Genomic DNA, 24,432 nt, shown 5'->3' with positions numbered 1-24,432 from the left:
CAGAGCAGACACAACTGCAGAGACAGACGTCAGAATCACCAATGCAACAAATACTTTTTGAATAGGGAATTACAAAAACAAATAAGTGCAGTTTCTGTGAGTGCTGAGGTGGAGCTCACAGGAAAAACACAACTGTTACAGAAGGGTTGGCGATGCGGAAGGAACACATAGGATGCAAATAATGTATGGACTGGAGGAAATGAACTGGTCCCCTAGGGAATTATTCCTGGAAAAATACTGGTAAAAGCAGTTGGATGGCAAGAATTGCTGTGTTCTTCACATTGGTTTCACCCCTTAGTGTGTTCTATTACTCAGTTAGTTGACTAATGACAAATAGAGAAATGGTCGTGCAAATGAAGGGACTTTAAGGACATCTACAGAGGCAACTAACAAAAGCTGGGCATGGGAGAGGTGGCCATCCTTAGGTAAAAACACATCAATTGGTTGTCCAGTGCCAAACCATCAGCCCTGCGAACATAGATACAAGTAGCTTTATACAGACTGGTAGGTTATAGGACTATATCTGTATTTTATATATACATGAATATAATAGCAATTAGTGAAAGAATAAACCATGAATTTTGAAGAAGAATGGGGAGGGATATATGGCAGGGTTTGGAGGGAGGAGAGGAAAGGGAGAAATATTGTAACTAAATTGTAATCTCAAAATCAAAAAAAAAAACTAAATCATGGTAATTCACACTATAGGTAAATTAAAAAGGACCATTTGACATCTTATATTTTAAAAGTAATATTACAATGTGAAATTTTTCATTCATATTCAAGAGGGACAGAGTTTGGCATCCACTCCAATCTTTAACAGAGCGACTCAAACCCCAGTTCAGGCTCACTGCAGAATGATAAAAGGTTTGGTCTCAGCGCTCTGCTTTGAAGCATTCTTTGAATAATAAAGAACTATTCCTCAGCAATGTTTCCATGAGTCTCTTTAGAAACACTGAAAGAAAGTAAGTCATCATTGACTGATTGCCTACTTTGGGCAAGATTCCATATTGTTGAAACATAACTTGAGAAGCTTACTTAATCTTTACAATATTCTGAGATGTAAAACCAGTGGAATCATAATTGTTCTACATGCAAAGGTGTTGAAATTTATGTTTCCATGATTCTTCAAGATGCTAATAATAACTGAATGCTTTTTAGGATTTTCCATTTGTACTGTACAGACGCAGGAGACATCAGATAGCTGGTTTCTGAGTTTGAGTTATTTTCCTCTAAGTTTGATACTAAGTCCACAGAATCAAATTTATTTTTGTTCATGGAGAATAAAATGACCTAGAATTATTAAAATAGTTTTAAGTAAGTATTCTTGGAGTTAATATGTTCAGAAATTTTACTAATGCTCCTTTTTTTTTTTTTTGGTTTTTCGAGACAGGGTTTCTCTGTGTAGATTTGTGCCTTTCCTGGAGCTCCCTTGGTAGCCCAGGCTGGCCTTGAACTCACAGAGATCCGCCTGGCTCTGCCTCCCGAGTGCTGGGATTAAAGGCATGCGCCACCACCACCCGGCCTCTAATGCTCCTTTTTTTGGTTGGGGTTATCTCCAGTCCCATCTAGGCCGTAGCCACTCAGATCCAAATAAACACACAGATACTTATATTATTTAAACAGTTGGGCCTAATGGCTCAGGCTTCTTGCTAGCTAGATCCTACATCTTAAATTAACCCATTTCTATAAATCTATACCTTGCCATGTGGCTCATGGCTTACCAGTATCTTACATGTTACTTTTCATGGCAGCAGCTGGCAGCATCTCTCTGCCTCAGCCTTCCACTTCACGGAATTCTCCTCTCTCTTTGTCCCACCTATACTTTCTGCCTGGCTACTGGCCAATCAGCATTTTATTTATTAACCAGTCAGAGCAACACATTCAGAGTATACAGAACATCTCACAGCACCTTTTCATTTCAATTTATTTATTTGCTTGACCACAAAATTCTTTCAGTAGTTATTTTCTCCGTCCATAAATGAAGAAGGGTTCTAGTCACTGGTGATGTATCAAACAGGACCACAGGTCTCAGGTAGTTTGCTTCAGATTCCCAACTTGCATGGCCTCCTGCAGCCAGTAAGAGACAGGCTTCCCCTGCTTAGGGCTGCCTATGCACACTGCACAGGAAGCTCAAGGTTTCCTGGGTCCACACTGCTTAGGTCCACCTATACCTTCTGGGAGCCACACTCCAGGCCACCAGCCTCCTGTACCAGGCCTATACACAGCCCTTAGGAGTTTTGCCCCATGACTCCCCGGTGTCCTGCTGCCTGCAGAAGACCAGGGATTCTCATGTTAAGGTTCAGGTTCACACCTCAGAAAATTCCTGTGCAACTCACAAGGGAACACAGGCATTTCAGTCATAGTAAGACTTAGTTCTCTCCTACACATTGCATAGGCCCACACTGAAAAGAAAGAGAGATGAAGAAAGATGGACTGAAAGAAAGAGATATGCAGAAAGAAAAATAGGGAGGGAAGGAAAGAAGGAAGGAAGACTAAGAAAGAAAGAAAAAGAGGAGGAGAAATAAATAGCAAGAGTAATGGCTATGCCATACAAGTTTTTGTTTTGTTTTGTTTTTGTGGGGTAGAGGTTGTCATACACTTATGTTGTGTCACAAAATGTTTACTAAGGAGATGCTATACATGTGTCTATCCACCCCCCATTGGGATCCCATGACAGACCAAAGTATGGATAATACCAAAGTTTAACTTGGTAAACCAGTGAGTTTTACTGGGATTATTTACAGGAATATGGATTGTTTAAAGGTTTATAAATGCCTTACAGACAGCTGCATCACCAAAGCCTACTCCAGGATAGATGACAGTTCACTAAAGCTGGGAACCTGGGGCTTACTGCCCAACCTACAGGCCGCTCAACAGGTTGGAGTGTCCCTTTCAGGTGATTCAGTTGGTCTAAATCTCTTCTAGGCTGCTTAGCTGCATTCTTCCAGGCAGTTGGTCTGATCTGAGAGTCTTCTTTCCACCTTGGCTTCTCTAAGACTGACTCTCAGCAGCTTTATTACTTATTTTGGAAGGGAGGAACCCAATGAATTTGATTAGTTTCAGGGAGTTCCTGAAACTGTTGGAGTTGCTTTCCCCCTTGTTTAAAGAGTTACCCTGCAGAATGGAATGTTTCAATCTCAGGAAACAGTTACACAACAAAGTGTTCTAAAATGGCAGGGATGGCTTCACAGTTCTTTGAGTATGCCAGCAGCAATGGGTGCGCTCATTGCATGCTAAATGAATTCCATTTCAGTCAAGATAAGTTTGAGGCACAGCAAGTGACAGTCCATCCTCAAATGCTCCAAAGTCTATTCAGACTGCCAAGAGAAAGAGATATTTTTTTCAGCCACAACAAGAATTATAAACTTGCTTGGGTTTATTCAAATATTTTGGCAGTGGACCTGTGGGAATTGGTCTTGAGGTTGATGCTCAGCCAGCATTTTCAGTGGCCAGTAGTGACAATGTCAGGATGGCACATTACTTGTCATGTTTGTTACTGTCTGCAGTAAACACTGCTGCCTCAGGGCCATGCTCTGGGCATGTACCAATCTTCCCATGTCTGGAGTTTGATGAGCTCCTTAGTCCTGAGTGTTTTGTCAAAAACTTCATGCCTGTGAGCCCAAGACTACTAAGAAAAAAAGAAAGATTTCAGATGGAAGAAATTAAGTAGAAACATCACCTCACCCCTCCTGGTCTTCTACTTGTTTTTCTAGTCAGGGGTTTACTTAGGAATGGAAGCCAGTAGAATATATATATATATACAAGGTAAATGGGGTGAATTTGATTGGCTTGCATGATAAGGTCTGGGCAGCCTAATAATAGTCATCCACAAGCTGGAGAGGCCAAGAATGTGATTGTTGCTCAGTCCAAGAAGCTGAATGCCCCAGCAAGCTCAGTCCACTGTTAAAGGCCCACAATGTCCCTAGTTAGTCAGCAGTATTGACATGCTGGAAGGCTGAAGAAGCTGCGTCTGAAGTCAATGGTAGATGGAAAACCACACTCATACGAGGAGAGCTTGCACCCAAACTGTTTTCTGTCACCTTCCTTCCATGCAGGCCCATGGATAGTGTGTCATGTGCACTTATGGCAGGTCTTTTCTCCAGTTACTGTACCCATATACTTTCTCTCTGTAAATATAGAAACACAGAGGCGAATTTCACCTGTCCTAGTCATCTCTTAATCCAGTCAGATAGATCAAGACCAATTATAAAAAAAAAATGCTTACTATTTTCACATGATGCTGTCTTTCAAGAGCAATTTAAAAATGCTCTTTAGGATAATGTAAATGTTCTAAGACTGATTATGATGATAGTTTCTTCATATATCTGTGAATATATTAAAGCCATGGTTAAGTTGTATTGCACATGGATTGTATTATATACTAGATTTATATGTAATCATGTAATTACAGTTCTATATAGTTAAAATATTACTCCAACTCTTCATTGCTTCACTTCTTCCAAATGGAGACTGCTGTCTGCCCCCTTACTTATACATGATTTAGATGAAACTCAGGAAGGAAGATTGGCAGTCAGTTCTTATCATTTATTTAGTCTTAAAAGAAGAAAGAAATTTCTCTGCAGAGGTGATTTAATGAGACTTTCAATGTATAACCAGATGTATTTAGCAGGAGAGGTTTACCTAGTAGAAAAGATATATCAATTGCTGTCCTTGAGATGACATTCATTCAGTCATCCAAAATCATTTCCTCAAAATATGCCAGCCATGGTGTGAGGTCACAGGGATATAGGGGGAAAAGGTCATCCCTATGGCTCCATTCACCACCAGTGTAACTCCAACACAGAAGACAAGTTAGCAACAGAAAAGTGACATTTTAAAAAAAATTGTTTATTTATTATATTAATTAATTTATTTATTTTTGGTTTTTCAAGACAAAGTTTTTGTGTGTAACAGTTCTGGCTGTCCTGGAACTCACTTTGTAGACCAGGCTGGCCTCAAACTCACAGAGATCTGCCTGCCTCTGCCTCCCGAGTGCTGGGATTAAAGGCATTCGCTACCACACTCAGCTATTATTATTTTACAAAATTTTATATAACATGGGAGCTTTCTAAAATGAGAAAGTGATGTAGGGGAAACTATTTTTACCCTTATGTTCCATGAAAACTGGATTACTCTAGAAATGTGGCTGGACAAAAGGACACTATCTAGCGACCTCTCCCTTGCTGTGACAAAACAGAGGAAAAGTTTGTTTCAGCTAACAAGCGACAGTCCGTCTTTGAGGGTGTCAGAGCAGAAACACAAGCAGGAATCTGGAGGCAGGCACCACAAAAGGATCCTGCTTTCTGGATTGCTTTTAGACTCATGTACAACTAGCTTCCTTTTACAGCTCAGGCCTACCTTTCTAGGGATGGTGCCATCTACAGAGGACTAGCACCTCCCATATCAATTAACAGTTAACACAGTCCTTCAGCCAGGGCCACAGGCTTCTGATCCGGGTAGTTCCTCAACTGAGACTCTCTCCACAGGTGACTCTGGGTTGTGTCAAGTTGATAATTGAAACTAACCAGCATAGTTATGGTCTATGGATAATATCTGTCTACGAGGAGGGCTCAGCAAGTTCAGAGTCTTCTCAATCCCTGCATAGCATCCCTTTCCAGATATAGGGCAAGGTACATGTCATGTGAAGGCCTTCAGAAAGGAAAAGAGGTCTAAGGGTGGCATTCTGTGTCATCCAGCTTGTTTTTAGGGAGAGCTCTGGTTTCTATGACTCACTTAAGAGAAGAACAGGGAAGAAGAAATGAGGGTAGGAGAAGATGAAGCAGACACCTTGTTTTGGAGACCCTTATTTCTTTCACTTCAAAATATTCAGCATGCCAGAAGATCAGACTTGGGTCACCGTGCTCTGAGCCCCAATGGAGCCATGGCAATATCCAAGGCTTTGCCTTTCCGTTAGCCCAAGTATCAATCTGATGTCTTTGGTGCACACTATTGCCTGTGAAATTTGCTTTCACAGAGAGAATGATTATCCTGTCTTTGAATGCAGAGATTGCTTGTTCTCCTTTCTTTGAATGTTTGTGCAAAGTAAAGAAGCAGCATGCTATGAGGATTTGTGGTATCATAACAAGGACGTATTGGGATCTAACACTAACAATATCTTTGATGCTTTTTGTTCTAAATCACTTGTGAAACTGAAGTTTATTTACAGAAGAATTTTCCTAACACACAGTGTTCAATTCTAGAAATGTTGTTAGAGTTTGCTTATTGCAAACGAAAGTTGTGCAATTTTGATGTTCCTAACAAGAGGCCATACTCTATAAAAGAATTCCAAGAGGACAAGCATTTCAGAGTAATGTGCAAAGCACAGAAGAATTAGGGGAAAATTTAATAGAGAAGGGGCAGGCGAACTGGGGTTTTATTAATAAGTTAATACGAGTAATTATTTGTGGACATTTTATTATATTGTATTTATTTTATTTTTCCATTTATTTATTTAGTGTGTGATAATATATCCTTAGACTATTCTGTTGTACTTTATAGGACATTCTTTACTTCATTTTCTTTCCTTTATAAAGCCACATTTAAAAATCCTCACCCTCTTTAGAGCTATATAATAATTGCTTGAGTTTACCACATTTTATTTCACCAGCCGCTAATAATTAAGGTTTTTTTTTTTTCCAGATAACATTTTGCTTTTGACATGTTGTGGCATTAAAATTTCTCTGAGTATAAATATTTTTGTACTTTGCTTTGTTTTGTTCCCAGTTTTGTTCTTTCACGATCAGAGGATAAATTCATAAATAATGACTGTAGATATTGCTCATCTCAATTATTCTTTTTCTGCATCCTCAGTAGTTACAAATGAAATTACATGTTCAGTCCTAACTTATTTTTTAAAAGTTTTTTTTTACTGTTTTTTAATTCTGCATACAAATGTTTGCAGAGAAGGGGGGTCGGAACCTTATTGTCAGTTGGCAGAGAGCAACTCATTGTCTTGGCAACAGCCTGGGTTGTTTGGAGATTTCCATGGGACCTGCTTGTCCAACAACTCAACTGAATGCTACCCAGTCCCACTACTGGAAGCCTCATTTAGTAACAAGAGATGCCTAGTTGAGATTCTGTGTCCCCCATTAATAAGAGACCTCATTAGGATCACCTTCACATATTTTAGGAAGTTTCCATTATAGTAAGTTTCTATATCATACCTCAAATGCCCTTCAATTTCTGATCTCTCCCCCACCACATTATCTCCCTCTGCCCTATGTCCCCCCTCCACTTAATTTTCCTGTTCCAGTTCCCACCCACCCCAAGTCCAGAATTTGTGTGAGTAGCCAACAAATATCTGTTCTGACTTAAGGCCCAAACCATGAGACAGAACCCATACCTGACACTGCCTGGGTAATAAAGAACCAGAGACTAGATAGCCCACAGACCTTGGATAAAACAGAACACTTTTAGTTAATAAATATATGTGTATAATATATATATATATATATATAAATAATCAATAAAATGACTCCTAATGATATTATATTATACTCAGAGCAGTGCCTTATTCAGTCATTATAAGATAAGCTTCCTCCTGCAGCAGATGGGGACAGATGCAGAGATCCACAGCCAGACATTACTCAGAGAGGCTGCCCTTGGAACACACAGCTCTAAATGGGAGGACTCCATCAAATCCTCCCCCTCAGAGCTCAGGGAATCCCACAGAAGAGGAGTCAGGAAAGAGTATAAGAGCCAGAGGGGATGGAGGACACCAGGAGAATAAAGCCCTCTGAGTCAACTAAGCAAGGTGTCTATGGACTCACAGAAAATGAAGCAGCAAACACAGGGCCAACATGGGTCTACACCAGGTCCTCTATGTATATATTACTGCTTTTAGTTTACTGTTTTTATGGGATTCCTGACTGTGCAAATGAGTAGGTCTCTGACTCTGTTGCCCGTTTCTGGAGCTCTTTTCCTTCAGTTGGGTTGCCATGTCAAACTTTGATCTGATGGTTTTTCCTTCATCTTACTATATTTTATTTTGTTGTTATCTCTTAGAAGCCTGTTCTTTTTTTAATGAGACATAGAAAGGGAGTGAGTGGATCTGGGAGGGATGGGCAGTGGGGAGGATCTGGGAGGAGTAGAGAGAGGGAAAACATAATCAGAATATATTGTATGATGAAAGAATCTATTGTCAATAAAAGGGAAAAAACAGTTGAGTGTGAGTGAGGTGGTTGGGAAGGCAGAAACTCTAATGAGAGTGTAGTTTGCTATTTTTCATTTAATCCATGTAAAATTATCAAACTTCTAAAATTGTGTATATGTTTTATTTTGATAAAAATAAAAAACATCTGAAAGCAAAAAAGAAAAAATAACTATTGGTACTGTATTTTGTCAAACACCTTGCATATATGTATGTGCATGTATATATATATATATCATATACATACATATATATGTATATATATACACACATGCATGTATGTATGTATATGATATGCTACTTAAATTTCTTTTACTTTAATTCTGCTGGTGTGCTGGTTTTCATTAATGGACTTTCTAACCTTTAGCCACTGTTCAGTTCTTAGAATAAATTTTATTTGGTCATGTTGTATAATTTTCTCTTTTCAAATGTGTTATTGAATTCTGCTTATTATTCATTGACCTAACAATCAATTAATATGCAATAATATTTACATAGGTATTGTAAATCAGACTGGACTTTAATGTTTCTTTACCTGCCTCCCTCCCTCCTCCTCTCTCTTCCTCCTTCTCTTCTTTTCTTCCTTCTCTTCCTCTTCATCATCTTCCTCCCCTCCCCCCCCCCATACCACATACACTCTCTTTCTCATCTCTTTCCTGGTCAAATCTATTAGATGGTAGAAAAAGTCATTTGCTCACTTAAACAAAAATTCAATTTATCTCTTGCTTTCCACCCCTGGTCTGGAAGGATTTAGGTGCTTCCGGATTCTCCAGCTGTGAGGTGCTGGTTGGCAGTGAAGCAGAAGCCTGTGCAGTCTGAGGCTGGTGCTGCCTTGTGTGAAATCTTCATAACCACTCTCCATCTTCCCTTTTGCTCTATGGCGATTGTCCTCTTTTGACATTCTCGTTGCTGGGTTCATTCTGAGGAGAGAATAGTTTTCCATTAAACTTTACAATTAATCTACAATTCATAATTAATCTTCTTGGAGGTTTGGAGTTTATTTCTCAAGTCATACTTTAAACCTTAAGCACAAACACCATTCTTTTTCTTGATATTTTAGTAGTACCAGTCATGAACTGTACTAACATCATGTGACTCTTAATTTCTTTCTTTCTTTCTTTCTTTTTTTTTTTTTTTGGTTTTTCGAGACAGGGTTTCTCTGTGTAGCTTTGCGCCTTTCCTGGAACTCACTTGGTAGCCCAGGCTGGCCTTGAACTCACAGAGATCCGCCTGCCTCCCGAGTGCTGGGATTAAAGGCGTGCGCCACCACTGCCCGGCTGACTCTTAATTTCTTAATTATATCCTCTTTATCTACACACACACACACACACACACACACACACACACACACACTTTCCACTGGTTGGCTGATTACTTATAAACCCATGCATTTACTTTCATGTTTTGTATTGAAGAAACGCACAAGACTTCCACTAGAACGTCGTCCATCTTGTTCAATGAATTACACCCCAGCATGAGACAGAAGCAGGAGAGTTGCACAACCAAGCACAACTCAATCTGTCTCTTCTCCAATTCCAACTTACATGGAAACCATCACATCCTATCTTTCCCACAATGCTTTCATTCATCCTCCCAATGTTCCCTCCATGATGAGTCCCTGACTTCATCTCTTTATCTCTTATTTCTGAAAATAACCTGCCCATCTCACTTTGTCTATCTGTTGTACAGAAAGTCCCCAAAGGGAAAGCAAGACAGAGACACAGATAAAGACAGAGACAGAGAGATCAAGAGAAACATCTTTCCTCTATATACACCTAATTCTGAAACATTTGTTTTCTTAAAGCTACATCCATTATACAGGAAGTGAAGAAGCTGTTCCCACAGTGCACCACATTTCATTATGTAAACAGCTTTTCCCTGCATTCATCTGCATTATGATTGAGAATCTGCTAATTAATTATACCAGAGGGCAAAACTACAAAGGTCAATTTAGATTCTCTTTGTGGGGTCCTGGATTGTTTCTGAGAACCCAACAGGAAAAGGGGTTACAGGGGACTTAATTACCATCAGTCACCCATTGCTTGTCCCAGTGGGTGTTAGTCTGAGGCTGAACTTGCTCACGGCCATGGCCTGCCTGTCCTGTAGGAGCCTTCCCAGGATCCTCTTAGCACAGGTGTGCAGGTCAGGGGTTGAGTGCTCTACTTCGCCACTGCCTGACACTATGCTCAACATGCAGGCAGTCCTTGACTCAGGACAATTCCTCTTTCAGTGTGTCAACTATAATGGTGTCAAACCCATTTCCCTCAATAGAATCACACTCTAAATTTGAACTTTTCTCAGGTTAGTTCTGTGCTTTATGATGATTGGTAGAGAAACTCAGCTTCCCTTAAGTTACACAATCACAAGAGGAAACAGTACCCTACAGTGTGCCTTGTAGCTTGGCTACATGTTCAATAGGCTAGATAGCTCTAGTACATAGTATAATATTGCCCTTTGCTTCTGTCTCTGTCTCTGTCTCTGTCTCTGTCTCTCTCTCTCTCTCTCTCTCTCTGTGTGTGTGTGTGTGTGTGTGTGTGTGTGTGTGTGTGTGTGTGTGTGTGTGTATTCTAGGGTAGAAACCTAGGGCTTCACATATTAAGCAATTGCCCTACCACTGATCTATATCCCCACCCAGCAAATTCATTTGAGCTTTGTTTGCCTCACATAGAATAAACACGGGGAATCTCGGAGCCTTGCAAGCAGTGCTCTGGTTATTGATACAGCCTATTCTATGCTCCCTGACTTGGTGCCTTGAGCAGGTCCTCAAAAAGAATAACAATTAATTAAGCATGGCAAGTGATACACAGTGAAACACAATTCTCTGAAAGGTTTTCATGCTCTGCTTTGACGGTCCCCCATCCTTGACTATTTAAATAGGATCACAAACTTTCTAATTAGTAAATTCCAAGCTATAATAATTATTTTACATCATTATGGTTTCAGCGTGTCCTATCAGCTTCATGTTGGAAACTGAATTACAAATTGGTATGCTGAGGATATTTTGAGGTACGTTCTGCGAGAAGTAATTGGGATTAGATAAAATTGTCAGGCCTCAGCTTCATGGTGGACTGGTAGTTTCCCAAGAAAGACAATCAGTCTTAATGACATATGCATATTCTATTTCACCATGTGATGTCCCTGTCATTGTAGGATCCAGCCAAAAGGCACTAGCCAGATGTCTGGCAGATGGTGGTTCCACACTTCTCAGCCCCTAAAACCACAAGCCAGATGAAGTTACTCAATCTCCACCATTTCATTATAAAAAGAAGGGAGACTAAAACACATAAATAATTTTACAATTATCTGTGGACTGCAGATACCAAGGAACATTCATGGATGTTTGGTTTGAGTGCCTTCTAAGTAGTTGCTCATTTAGGACAAAGATTTCATCCAAGTAGCCAAGAGTGCAGATAATCTTTTAAAATCTGTGTTCACCAGAAATCATTTCATCTAAGCATCACATCTATGAAAATATTTTTGAATCACTAAGTTTATTTGAAAACTATCCCCCCGTTCAGTTAGAGGAACATTTCAGTTTTCATCTAGTGGTAATATTCATCTATTTATCTCCCAAAATAAATATGTTATCTACTTTTCTTTCCATGGTCTGGCTATAGTTGGTACATGTGAATATTTGTGAAAATATACACTTGATTTCAAAGGCAATTTTATCGGTTAGAGCCATATAGGGTTGGGAACCTTCCCTCCTGCACTCAGCTGCCCTTGATGGAGGCTCACACCCCCTCTGGTTGGACCAATTCTGTTTTAACTTCCTAAAGAACATGTTTTAGGTGGCCCACGTTGGGAATCTTTGTCCTAAACTGCTTCTGAAACCTTGAACATCTCAGTCTAACGCCTTGCATTCTTGTGTCTCTCATTACGTAAGGACAGTAGGAGCCCATACAACACGAAGTGAACAGCCTTTCTGTTTTTGTATAGGTAGTGCTTGGACAGTGACATTAGGGGAACCAGGGAGAGAAGGAGAGAGGAAGAGAGTTTGCTTATCACCCTTAGCTGCCTCCCTTCCCACAGTTTTTTTCCAAGCAATTGTTTTATTATTTATTATATGTCACAAAAAGTAGTTTTGAAAATTAAAGCTATTTTGAGATTTTATCTAGTCCTAGCAGGAATGCCTATCATCACGTAAACAATAACAAATGCTGGTGAGGCCAGCTATAGCACCCTTGAGCATATAATCAAAGGACTCTCTATCCTATACAGAGGTACTGTGCATCTGTGTTAATGATTGATTTATTCACAAGAACAAGAAAATGAAACTATTGTAAATGTTCATCAACAGAAAAGGAAGAGTGAAATTGCAGAACATACAAACAAATTGTGCTCAGAAATAAAGAAAAATGAACTTATGAAATTTGTAGGAAAATGGATGGATCTGGAAATTATTTTATATCAAGTGAGGTATGGTAGATTCAGATAGAAGGGTATGTCATCGCTCATTTGTAGATCCTAGCCTTTACATTTTCATTATATATATTGTGGGAAGTAGACTATAAACCACAGGAATGGGGGTGTGTTTGGATGGAGGAAAGAAACAGAACACATGTGATGAGAAAAAGGAAAGGAAGCTACTGAGTGTGGAAGGGCACAGTGAAGGAACAGGAGGACGGGGTGGGGAGTGAGGGAGGAGCATGCGTGTCTGAAGATGGCATCATAAAATCCAGCACTTTGTATACTAATTGAAAAAATAGCTTTGAGTATTCCTCTGTCCCTAACACTGTGGAGCAGCCCTTATGTTTAGAGGACCTAAAATTACAGGCTTCCTCTTTTCTGGTTCCTTTAGTATGAGTTCCATAACTGTCTCCCTGGTGAGCATTACATGCCCAGAACTTTGGGCATTTGGAGACTTTTCTCTTTGCTTTTTCTTATGAACATTTGAAGTTGGAGCTCACTGAACGCAATGAAATTTTCCTAATTTAATCAAGTCTCAGTTGTAGGGAATTTTGGCTCTCCTATTTCATCCCATGAGCTATTTCTTTCCCATGGTTTTGTTGACTAAAAAAAAAATCTGTGCAGTAATGACAGCTGTTTAACAACTTGAAATTTTGTTTAGAGAAAAAGTTGGTTCACACGCTGTGCGAGATGTAAGCCGTCAACTTCAGAGAAACAGAAGACACTTTAGAAAAGTGTATGTGAAGTCGCTCTAGGTGAGAGAAGTCAGCTTCTGACTGTGCAGGAAAAGTGTCTCAAGCACTGTAACTTGTGGACCCCATCAGAGGACTCTCCACCCATGCTCCCTGGGATTTCCAAAGCGAATGTCTTCACGCTTGCAGTTCCCACAGTGTTAGAAGAGTAACAACAACCTCTCGTGCTGCACACACTCTGAATGCATTCTAGCTAAAGTACAGTAAATCTTACAATATTTAAAAGCCCAATAATTCTGAGACTAACTACTCTGAAAATAAATCTTTAATTGTCATGACGTAGTTTTCCTCCTGGTTACATTCTGAATATTATCCAGGGGTGGGGCATGGGAAATGCTCCTAGGGTTATCTCTGGTTCCCTCACATCTATAATTCCTTTTCTGACGTGTTCATTTGTCACATACAATAGACAATGATAAGCTATCAGTCACGTGAACATTTGAAGGAAGAAACGTATCCACTGAATGAAAGATTGCTAATCTTTTGTAGTAAGTTCTCAAAGCACATTCTGGTCTCCTGGGATATTATACAAAGGACATTCAATGCTTAGAAAGTAAGGAATCACGAAGCCCATATTTTCAACAAATAAAAGTAAATATGCTATCATTAAATTCAATAGAAATATTTGGATTGAATGTAGTGGATTGAATGAACCACAGACCTTTTATTTTTGTGTTATAAATAGAGGAACTGTACATAGGGTGGTTTGGAAGGAGGAAATGGAAGGGGGAAATGATGAGCTGGGAGAATTTAGGAGCAATTGCTGTGTAATAAACTTGGTATATGTAAAAGTAAAGTAAATAGAGAAATATGAAAGTCAATTTCCAGTATGTTCGTTAAGGATCACCAACAAAATATAAGATACAAACCACTGAAGAAATAGGAGAATATATAAGATAATAGTAAAGAGAACAGACAAAGAAAGAATAAATAAACTACTACAAATAATATAGTCATTGAAATGAAAGCGAAAGCAGAGAATTTATGGATTGGTTCCAGGGATAGAGACAGTAAGTGAACAAGAAGGAAATACAGATGCATTCTGGCATAACATTGCAGAGAGATAAAGAGATTAAAAACACAAAAGCGTAAAGTCGTTAATAGAGATAGAAAACATTTTGGGAGCACTTACCACACAACAACTAATACTACAGAAAAAGAAAATAGAGGTAGCAACAGAAGAACAGCATCATGAGGTCAAGCAAATAAAAGTTTTAGATTGGAAGAAAGGTTTTAGTCAGCCCATGACTATCAAGTGTCAACCGCATAAAGTAAAAATACTGATATTTGGATGCTTTCTGGTGAAAATGTGGACTATCAAGGAGGAAAATTCTTGTGTAGCACTGTTGTACCAGTGGACATGACTTACCAGACTGCTTGTCACTATGATTCACAGGGTTCTGACATGTGTTAAGACTGTTGATTACTAGCAAGCAGAGATCTGTTATCATTATGAAAGCTAATCAACAGGGATGAAGCTTCCAGGTCAGTGCCAGCTTGGTTTCTTCATGTCCCACATGTGTGGTGTCTTTAGCAAGGGTGTTACTGTGAAGTCCTGGAGGGTAATACAGCCTGTGATGTTTGGCAGGCTGTTGGACCCCACTTACTGGGGTCCCACAAACAATATAAAAAGAGGTAACCCATACCTGAAACTGGACATTTTGTTTGAGAGACTGTTGGTATCTGGGAGGGATATTGTTCCTCCATTACAAGGCAATAACAGTTGATATATGAGTGTGTGTGTGTGTGTGTGTGTGTGTGTGTGTGTGTGTGTGTGTGTGTGTGTGTGTGTGTGTGTATGGTTTAGGAAGCATCTATGGTACTGGTACTGGGTTTCCATAATGTAGAAGGTACAGCTTAAAGAAAGCACTGGAGGAACCCGACTTGTTAAACATTTGGGCATACTTTCTTCAGATGAAGGAAGAATGATGCCTGGTCACCTGGAATGCCGGAGAGAAAGTGGTCTAACAACTTGGTGATCCTTTGCTGTTCTAGTAGGAGTAGAAATTCCACCTGAATTTCTGAAAAATCCTGAGCATTGTTTAGGCCTAATCGTGGGCATTGTTTCTCAGTGAACAGAACTCATCCTTTTGAAAGAGGTCCATGGACTTTGCATCCTCCATCAGTAGAATCCATCCTTCTGCTTTTTACAAATCCTTCCTTTCTAGGTCCTAGCCCCGAACACTGTTTGCAAGTCAACAGAACTGGTTCTTAGGATAGAGGTCTCAGGTACTTTGCTATAGTGGGGTATTTTGCAAGGGGATTTTGATATAGCCATCTCTGAAGCTTGGTGATGAGACACAGAGACTCCCCCCAACCCCCGCAAAGTTTTACCATGTTTAAATGTGAAAGAAAATTAAAACATGGAATCAGACTCTCTGGAAATTTTGACCCAGCCTGACTGAGTTTTTGTTTAGCTGTACTGAGATTTATTTTGTTCTCGACACTTCAAAATTCCTTTCCTTGCCAGTTGTAATACCTGCAGGGCACCCCCACCCCACCCCGCAACAGCATAAGGCTGTTTTGGAGGCCTTTTGTGCTATGCCCACTCATACTCTTCCCTCCCAGCTCATATAACCCTTCTCGCTCCCTTATTCCCCACTCCCTTAAAGCTCCCCATGGCCATAGTCCCTTACTAGTTCCTGACTTCTATGGGCATTTCAATATAAAAACAAATATCTAACGACTCAAAGCTAGTACCTATATAGGAGAAAGAACATGAGGCATTTGTCTTTCTGGGTCTGGGTTACCTACAAAAAGAAGTTTCTTAATGATGGCATAAATATCTTCATGTTTTATTTAGTAATTATGTGCTTATTCTGATTTTTATTTTTCAAAAATTCATCATACTGCTTTCAAAAAGGCAAACAGCATATTAAAGACTAAACAAAGCCAAACCTATGCCTTACTGACTTAACCTTGGGTATTTGTAATTATACCTTCATAGATTATTCATAACTCTAAATATTCCTTCCATGTGTCCGGGGCACAGTAACTGAAAAAGAATATTCAAAACTCTGAAGCGTTTTGGGGCAGAAGTGGATTTAGACAGAAAAAGATTTCCTTCTATTCATTTTAAATAGGAGTTTCTATTCCACCCATAATCAATGAGTAGAATGTTGTAGATATAAGCGAGAATTACATGTTAGTGCTATGAAAGACAAATGTACAGATCCACATGCAGTATGTCTGGTGGTAAACGGGTGAAATAAAAAAATAAGATGGAAAGAGAGTTTTGAGAGAAGTTGTGCATCAAAGTGGTTTCAGGGGCTTTTCTGAAACAAAGGCTTGAAGAAAGTAAAGGAACCATCCATGGCTAGCTGAAGGAAAAGCATCCCCGATCACGAGGGGAGCAACTTTAAAGGTCTTGGGTGTTCTGCATGTTTGAGGAGAGCAAGACCTTCAGCAGCTCCTGAGAGGATGAGTAGGATGATGGGGTAAAGGGGGTTTGTGAAGGTGACAAGAAGCAGGTGCTCAGGAATGGACATGAGCCAGGCAAGGCTTGAGGACCACTGTGAGAACAAGTTCTTCATCCCTGAGCTAGATGGGAATCTACTGATGAACAGGAAGCAAGGATTTAGAGCATATGCGATGGATTATCAGGAGGAAGATGGATCAACACAAAATTTAATGCTCCTAGCTACAGTGTTTCAGAAGAAAAGTAACTATATTTATTGTCTATTAAAAAAATAAAGAAAATTCCTTTTGTAATACAAATAAAACATTCTCAACAGCAAATAGGTCTACTTTTCCTAATAATCAAAAGACAATGTTGAAAAAAATTTGGGGGTTAAGAAATCACCCTGTTAAGCCCATCAAATATTTTCCCTTGAAAGGAACACATACCAACAAAGAGGAAAAGTTAACAATGTCATGTTTTCATATTACCTCGATGTTATGTAAGCTTGCCTTAACTTGTTACAGTGGTCAGTGCTGATGAAAGGATAAGGCTTACCTTGGAAGACTTTTTAAGGATGTTTTGATCTTCAGTCATCACTATGTAGATATGGTGATATAAATGACAAGTTAATTACATACATATTTATTTTAAAAGCCTTGATAGATACTTTGTGTAACATACATATTTCAAACACTGTCACTCAAGCAAGAGTTGTAAGTTTTCATGAGAAACAAGAATAAATCACGGTGTTTGAATGACAGAAAAATAGTCTATTTTCTTAGTTTATCCTTAGAACTAAAGGAATGAACTTATGTATCTTCATGAAAAAAAATCAACTTCTAGCCTGGCAGTGGTAGTCCATGCCTTCAAAGGCAAAGACAGAGAGATCTCTGAGTTTGAGGCCAGCATAGTCTACAGAGTGAGTTCTAAGACACCCAGGGCTACATAGAGAAATCCTGTGTAGGTGGGAAGAAAAAGGTATCAACTTCTAGCATACAAAGTTACTCTGAAAGTATAAAAATTAGATCATCTTTTTATTATCAGGCTTCAGAGTTCTTTTCTCTCTGCAAAACAGCAAAACACAGAAGCCATTATAGAAGAGAAGGATGCATTCTGAAATTCCATCTTCTTTAAAGTTTCATAGAAGAGCATATGTTTGCAATAATAAAGCTTTAAATTTTCATATGCTGGTTTAATTTAGTCACGTTAAAAGTTTGGCAGTATGATGAGTGAAAGGTTTAGGTCTTTTACTTGAACAAAGGATGAATAATTGAGAAATCAAGAGTAGAGTAAGCTTTTTTTTTGTCCAGGGTATGTGTAGTACAAGGATTTTAGGAGGTGTTTGTTTGTTTGTTTGTTTTGAGCATGCATACGGCAAAAAGCTGTGATTCTTCAAGACTAGGAAACCACCCCTCTGTGAATTCAGTTGTATAGAATGACAATATTGATGTTCTTTACCTCTCTGGCTTGCCTGAGAGTGGGTTTTACCATCCTGTGGCTTCAGCTGAGCCTCAGCTTTCCCTTCTTCAGGCTACCCATTTGATTGAGGGGCTATTGCTGTAGGAACTAGCTCCTGGCACTGGCCTCTTCCCTTATCCCCCTTAAATCTCAGGAAAAAGTCAAGGAAGCAGTGTCTTGGCAAAGGAGACTGGGTCCTAACTCCACCCTCCTACTTCCTTTGCACCTGCACAGTACATTGTATTGTGCAAAATGAGATGATGGGGAGCTGGGATCCTCTGGGAAGGAATTATATCTTTTAGTCAAGCATGCTGAGCATTCTTATTTTATGTATTGAGAAATCTCAACATCAGAATCCGAATTTATCTGACAAGCAGAAAACAATGCAAATCAACTTTCCTGCTAGCCATAGGTAATGGTGTTCTCTATCTGTGTGATAACTAATTATGTTGTGCTTGTAACAAAGCTTCTGTTTCTTAGCTAGTTGTTTGTGTATGGATCTTAACCTGAGTCAACTTTGCTAGGTTAGAGACATTAGCTATCCACATAATTAGAGGACATAAAAGAGATCTTTGTTATTTGTCCATTATACTGACTCCATAGAAAATGCTTTAATTGAAATGGGATGTCAACCACAAACATTATCTACACATAAACATCTGCCTTAGTGCACAGTTTACAAGACAAAATTTACTTATAGCCTTTCAAACATACAGGGTTTCTTTATAAACAACTTTGTCGACATCTCTTGAAAGCCACAGCCTGGTGCCATTGAAACATGCTCACCCTTTCTTCTGAACGTTCCCTTCATCTTTCTGCTTCCAGGGAAATCTAGATTGCTCCAAGGCTCTGCCACCAGTAGCCCTTTCAAGTGGAGATTCCATCCTTGTCTGTGGGTCCTGTGCTGACAAGTTCTCCACACTGGTAACTCTATTAAACATGTGTTTGTTCACCCTCACTTTGCAGGAAGTTTCATTTTTTGAGGCTTTTGATCTCATAAGATTTGTCACTGTAATTTTATTTCACATTTCTTTAAATACTGGGATCCTCTTGGCATGTGTTTAGGGTGACTTTGAGTAGATCATAGTTGGTCACTCCCTCCTTGACTGTCACCATCCTTAGTGATTTTGTTGTCCACACAAATTGTCTAGAACACTCCTGCCTCTTAATACCTTGACATCTCTGTTCCAAGATCCACTGGAGTACCAAGCTTGATACCCCAGCCTCTGCACCTTCCTTTTCCTCCGTGCAGTATTGCTCTTCCTGACAAATACTTCCCTGCTCAGTTTCTCTGGTATCAAGTTCCAATAATTTTTTGACTACAGAAGTGTATTAGTAATTACTGTCTATTGTACAGTACTTATGATACAAGGACAGCTTTCACTGTCCTTTTATAAAGTTGACAGTGACTTAGATAAGCAAGCCATCATGGTAATCAGCTTTCAAGCACTTTGTCATTGCTCTTCATTCCTATCAAACCTTGACCACCTCGCCTTCAGTTCACATCCCATGCTGCCTAGTTTTATGTCAACATGACACAAGCTAAAGTCATCTGAGAGGAAGAAACTCCAGTTGAGAAAATGTCTCCATAAAATAGAGGCTGTGGGCAAACCTCTGGAGCATTTTCTAATTAGTGAATGATGTGGAGAACCCAGCCCATTGTGGATGATGTCATCCCTGGGCTGGTGGTCCTGGGTTCTATAAGAAACCAGGTTGAGCAAGTCATGGGAAGCAAGCCAGTAAGCAGCACTCCTCCATGGCCTCTGCATCAGCTCCTGCCTCCTGGTCCCTGCCCTGTCTAAGTTCCTGTCCTAACTTCCTTTAATGATGAACAGTGATATAAACCTCTAAGTGAAATAAGCCCCTTTTCCCCCAACTTGTTTTTGTCAGGGTATTTCATAGCAGCAATAGAAACCCTAAGACACATGCCTTGCTCTCTGATTAGAATTTCTCTCACTCTCAGGCATGCTCTTCTGGAAACCTCCAAATTTAGTTCAGCTCCACTCTTTTTTTTCTCCATGTCTACTAGTCTTTGAATACACTAGAGCAAAGTACTCAGCCACACTGATCTTGATTTATTCTTACTTCTTGGACTGTACCTATTTTCAGTCTTTAAATTTTGTTACTCCTCACTCTTCAATGTGGACAGTCTTCCTTTTCACTTTTTGATTAGTTTATAAAGTGACAGGTTTTGTTAAATAATTTTAGTGCACTTAATTTTAGTTGACCCTCCCCCAACTCTGCAATTATGATTCTTGATATTTCTGTTTTTTGAAGCTAATGATGACTTAAATTAACCTTGATGTCAAATCTCCACCAATTTTTAGATCAGTGGAATCAGACATCGAGTACCCTTTTATGTTTGGTTTTCCCTACTTGATATAATTACTTTTTGAGTTATTTACACAGTACTGTTTATTGGTAGCTTATTATTTTTGCCATTGAGTAGTATTCCAATTCAATCACTTTAGACTAGCTTTAAAGACTAGTTGGGTAGGACAGGTAACAGTTCTCAGTCTCTAACCAGTGATAAACGGAGAGGCCCTTCTCTCTGTGGTCCAAAAGCCATGAGGATGGTAAAATTTCTCTGACTAGTGGGTGATGGGAATGAGCACTCAACCAGCCATCTAGGAACAGCAGGTGCTGTCGTTTCTAGTGCATGTGTCCTTGTGGAATCCAGCCCCAAGTCCCACCTGCACACTCTAACTGTTGACTATGCAAATGGTTCAGGGCTTCGGCTGATCTTCAGAATTTTCTCACTAGAAACTCCTTTCTTGTTCTCTGTATTTATTTATTTAATGGGTCAATAGACAAATTATTAGTTAACCACAGTAGGTGACACAGTCCGTGATGAGAAGAAACACGCTATCAGATCGCCAGCAGACATGGAGGAGTCTTCAATTCCTATCACTGAGTGAGGAAGCCAATTTGGATTGGAAGCCAGTTAAATGACTTACAAGGTTTGAACCCAAGTACCTATCATGGAGACACAGTCTCATGGAATTTCCCTGCTAGTCTGTGCTACAGGGGAAGTTCAAAGCCAATCTACACAGCTCAACTGCATTTAAGCTGTAAGTGGAAATCTCATACTAATATCTAATGTTCTCATAAGTTACTAATTTCTATAACCAGTCTTCTGGACTATCTATTTGGCTAATTTCTCAAATAGTTATTTTTTTAATGTCTTCCCTTTTCCTGTTTTTGCAAATTTTAAAATCTATTTTTCCAAAATCCCAAAACTAAATTTTGTAGTCAATAGCCAATATCAATTATGTAACATTGCCAAAACACTAATTGTCTTTTAGTAGTTATTGTTGAATCTTCTTGACATTGGCTTCTTTCTTGGTGTGTTTTATTCACTTGTCAAATGAATTTCCAAGTTTTGGCATTTGGCAAATATATATATACATACATACACATGTATGTATGTATGTATGTATGTATATATGTATGTATGTATCGTTGCAGCAAGTATTCATGTGCCAGTCTTTGATGAACATGAATTTCAACTCATTCTGGCCATTCTCTCAAAGTCTGGCTGCCTTTTCACGTGATCAGAATCTGTTTCTGCTACACTCAGAAGTGCCGGAAGTCCCCGAGAACTTGGTTTTCTTAACTTATTATTATGTGGACCTCCAGGTTGTGGTTAAGTTCAAACTATGAAGGGAATTTGGTAACTGCACTTCTTGGGTGCTGGGCTGTAGCTGAGGCTGGCAATACCCTTGCCACCTCTCAGTGAGGAGAAGCCCTTGGTTCCACACTTTCACCAAAGATGCAACGTTTTAACTGCTCCAGCTGTGTAAAGGAATCTTGCTCTGCCCTGCCCTGCTTGCTTCACCTCCAAGCCATTAAGCTATTGAAACTGCGGTCTGTGTGAAGCAGAACTCCACATCTGACCCAGACAGCTGCAGACTTAAGTTCCTGTGGATACTCGCTTCTGTTACAGGGTTTTTGTTACTGACTGCAGTTCTCCAACTTCACCAGGGGCTCAGTTGTGAAATTCAATGTGTAGTTTTTTGTTTGTTTGTTTTCATGTCTGATTTTCTTGAAGCTTGTTTAATGTAAAATCCACTGTTTTGCTAAATAAGGTCAAACAGTTTTAACAGTGTGCTTTTAAACTGTTTCAGCCAGAAACCTACCTGTATTTCTACTGTTTGCCTCTAAGCAGTAACTAATTCAGTTTTACTTAAGGTGATTTCACATGACCAGGATTGCATTTGCTCCTGTTACATTGCAGAAGTACAGCAAGTCCCTGGCTACTGTGCTTTCTTAGCTTCTTGTGTTTCTTTCACTCTCTCTTGAGAGTGCTATCTCAATCTGATTTCTTTGTGGGCTTCTGCATTCCTTACTCAGAGCAGACATTAGTTAAAATGTGAATTTTAGATTGTCTAATATTGAATGACGAGATACATGAGTGAGGTGGCTGACCCTGGACGTTGCTAACAGCCCCCCAAACAAGTTCACTTATAAGCCAAGAGTTTGAATTTTCAGTAATAATTAAAAAATGCAGTCTTCAAATACAGCTGAGCCCTTCTACTGGGGGGAAGAACCCATGCAGCAGCTCAGGAGCAATGCTGTATATGAGTTCTGTGGGAAGGCTGGGTATACCACTGCTGTACAGGTGCTTCCTGTGGAAACTCCAGTTCCCATACAACAATGAAGAGGACAGCTGAGAACAAGCTACACCCAGTTAATTACATTTGCCCAGCATGCTGCAAAGAAAGTCACTGACCAAAAATAACGTGCTTAAGCACTCTTCGGTTTGCGGTACAATCCAGCAGCAGTCAGGAAATGCAAAATTAAATCTGATCTCCACCCTTCACTTGCCCCATTGTGCCCAAGCAGCACCAAGGTCAAAAATTAATTGGAGACATTGCAAAGCACACAGAAGCCTGCGATATTTCAGCTCAGTGAGGTCAGGAGGAAAACTTAGTTAAAATCTTATTAGAGCAGTTTACAGGAGCACATTATTATGAATATGAAATTGGAGTCCGTAGCTTGATCGATTGTCACCTCACCAATGTAATTTGTTGGGAATAATTTGAAAATGCAAGTGAACATAGTTAAGCGTCTGTTTTATGATAGTATGGACATTTGTCTCCAGGTACACTGGTCCATATAGATTTGACACTGCAAATGCATAGAAAATCATAGGGCACATTTCAGTCATTCAGTTTTAACTTAGTATTTGGGTGTCTTTAAATTAAAAGAGGACCTTAGAATTGACTGTGAAGCTGCAGTTAACTTTCATGCATTTTTCTTCTGTATAATACTAAGTCTAGCCGGGCGGTGGTGGCGCACGCCTTTAATCCCAGCACTCGGGAGGCAGAGCCAGGCGGATCTCTGTGAGTTCGAGGCCAGCCTGGGCTACCAAGTGAGTTCCAGGAAAGGCACAAAGCTACACAGAGAAACCCTGTCTCGAAAAACCAAAAAAAAAAAAAAAAAAAAAAAATACTAAGTCTAACACAAATCTTAGCATTACCATGCAAACCAGAGGTGCATTGCAGTGGGTTCATACTTCAATGAAGATGTCCTGTCTTCCCTAAAATGAAAGCAACCGCACTTGGCTCTCTGGTTGCTTATATATACCCAGATCAGGATTTGAGGGATTTTACACTACTCTGCAGATATCTATATCTATATCTATAACTATATCTCTATATATATAATTTTATATATATTATATAGTATATATATATATATCTTTTTTTAATTTTATAATTTAATTTAATTTTACATATCAGCCATGGATTCCCCTGTCCTCCCCCTTCCTCCCAGCCCACCCCCTATTCCTGTCTCCTCCAGGGCAAAGAATCCCCTAGGGATTTAGCTCAACCTGGTAGATTCAGTCCAGGCAGGTCCAGTCCCCTCCTCCCAGGCTGAGCAAAGTGTCCCTGTATAAGCCCCAGGTTCCAAACAGCCAGCTCATGCACTAAGGACAGGCCCTGGTCCCACTTCCTGGATGCCTCACAAACAGATCAAGCTAATCAACTGTCTCACTTATCCAGAGGGCCTGATCCAGTTGGGGGCTCCTCAGCTATTGGTTCATAGTTCATGTGTTTCTGTTAGTTTGGCTATTTGTCCCCGTGCTTTTTCCAATCTTGATCTCAACAATTTTCTCTCATATACACCCTCCTCTTCTAGCCAATTGGACTCCTGGAGCTCCACCTGGGGCCTGGCCGTGGATCTTTACATCCACTTCCCTCGGTCATTGGATGAGATTTCTAGCACCACAGTTAGGGTGTTTGGCCATCCTATCA

The sequence above is a fragment of the Peromyscus maniculatus genome, chromosome 9, assembly GCF_049852395.1.
Source record: "Peromyscus maniculatus bairdii isolate BWxNUB_F1_BW_parent chromosome 9, HU_Pman_BW_mat_3.1, whole genome shotgun sequence".
NCBI classification, from domain to species: Eukaryota; Metazoa; Chordata; class Mammalia; order Rodentia; family Cricetidae; genus Peromyscus; species Peromyscus maniculatus.
Note: the sequence above shows the minus strand (reverse complement) of the source record.